The following is a 2,286-nucleotide window of genomic DNA, read 5'->3' as shown; positions in this document are numbered from 1 at the left end:
TTATGTGAAATTCCGACGTCAACTTTTGAGCTCCGGCGAGGAAATATGTTGTTTGTTCAGATGTTTGAACGTGACCAAGAATGACAAAACCATAAATGAACTCCTGAGGAATGTTTTTGTAGATTTTAATGGTCCGTTCCCACATCCGGGGGGGTTTCCCCATCTGGGTCTGCGTGTCCGGTTGCATTCCAATTCAGGGGATTTTTGCTCTCTCTCTCTCTCTCTCTCTATGGGAGATGTGAGAAAGATATTGGTTTTAAGGCAAATAATAAGTAGACAATTCTATCAGATCATGAAATCATATCACAATATGTGTGCCCACACACACACATATAATATGTTGACTATTTAAAAAGATTCTCAACATAATAAAATAATTTAAATAAAATATGCAACATGACTAATAAAGAAATTGGGGATAAATCAATAAATAAAGACCTTTTGCATCTTTTGCATTTTTCCGTGAGACAAAGTCTTCCTCATGCAAGCATCGCCATTCTGCAAATGCCAAAACCCTGTAGACAATTCTGTCAGATCATGAAATCATATCACAATATGTGTGCCCACACACATACAATATGTTGACTATTTAAAAAGATTCTCAACATAATAAAAGTAAATAAATAAAATATGTAACATGACTAATAATGAAATTGGGAATAAATCAATAAATAAAGAAATACAATTCCTCTTACATTTTTCCATGAGAAAGTCTTCCTCCTAGTGCAGGAATGACCGTTCCGTCTCGCTCTCTCTCTCTCACACACGCACGCCTGCACATTCAATCGTCCCGAGTCTTATTCTCTTCTTTTAAATGAAAATTAATTAATTAATTATGTGATCGCACATAATATAAAACAAAGCAAAACATTTACACTAGTTTTAGTCATCGCTAAAAATATAAAAATGTCGTACATTTTACCAGGATCGGGAAAAAATATATAATTTAACAGGCCAAACGATATGGGCTATTGGGGGCCCCGACATGTCCATGTCATGTCATGTTTTATACAGACTTTACATTGACATAATTCAATTCCATTTAATTCACGTTTATTTTTTATATCTTTTAGCATGTTCTAGTACACCCCCAAAACAAAATCAAAACTTTGTAAAAGAGCATAATAGGACCCCTTTAATATAGTTTTAGGTCACAATAAATATTAAAATGATGCCTTACATTTTTTTAGAGTGCTAAGAGATAGAACATTACGCAACGATGTCGAAACAATGATGAGTGATTTACAAAATAAATAAATAAAAAAGTTTAATTTGAATCATAACCAAAACCTGGCAGGTCCTCCCCGGGGGGTAATCCCCAATGTGAAACTGATGGACCCACTCAGAGACCAGTTGGTGAGGAAGGAGACCCTTTTCCAGAGTGAATCTTAAGAGTTTAAATAAGATCTTTCAAAATTAAAAGATTGTTTAGATGAAATCTTAAAAGTTTTAAAATTATTTGCTTGCAAATTTAGCCTAAATTGTATTTTTTTTAATTCAACATTATATGTTCAAAACTTAGTTTATCATTTTAAAAGAATTGTGTACTTACTGTAGTTTATTTTATTTCAAAACATATTCCTGCTTAAAAGGCTAAATAAAAAATGTCCATATCTTAAGAGTATTCCTAGGGTGAACCTGCGATCAAAATCTGACATTCTGTTGCTAAGATCTAGTTCTTCACTTATTGTTCTATATCAGACTTTTCTGAACCGACCTTTATCAGCGTGATAAATATCATATACTATCAATATACTACTGGTTATCTACTGAAAATATATGTAGAAAGTTACAATATGTGATGTATCCGCTTTGTATGCTGGTCTTTGAAGTGAGATTTTATGACTTTTGTACACTGTAAAACCCCATAAGTTCAGAATACTCAATTTTTGTGGACACCGATTACCTCAAAAAATGTAAGCAACTCAAATTTTTTAAGTTAACATTAATTATAAATAACAATTAAATCAAACTAAAACGCTTAAATTTGTTTTTGCTTAATGTTTAAGTGCAGTGTACTTAAAATTATTGTTTATCATATGTAATGTTTTTCATTTACCAATTATTTTAATGCAGTAGTGCTTTATTAAATACAAATACTAACTCAAAAAATACACTTATGCATAAAAAACACACGCACAACTGTGGCTATACAATTGAGGATTTTTTATTCAGCCTTTTTTAAACCGCATGAACTTTTTATTTCTGAATGTCAATCACTGGAAGATCATCTCATCACAACTGCAGTGCTTGCAGGACTTGTAGTGGTTTAGTTGTCCATGATAA

The sequence above is a fragment of the Sinocyclocheilus rhinocerous genome, unplaced genomic scaffold, assembly GCF_001515625.1.
Source record: "Sinocyclocheilus rhinocerous isolate Xijiao unplaced genomic scaffold, SAMN03320098_v1.1 scaffold2908, whole genome shotgun sequence".
In the NCBI taxonomy this organism is placed as follows: domain Eukaryota; kingdom Metazoa; phylum Chordata; class Actinopteri; order Cypriniformes; family Cyprinidae; genus Sinocyclocheilus; species Sinocyclocheilus rhinocerous.
The sequence above is the reverse complement of the archived record's forward strand: the minus strand, read 5'-3'. Positions refer to the sequence as shown.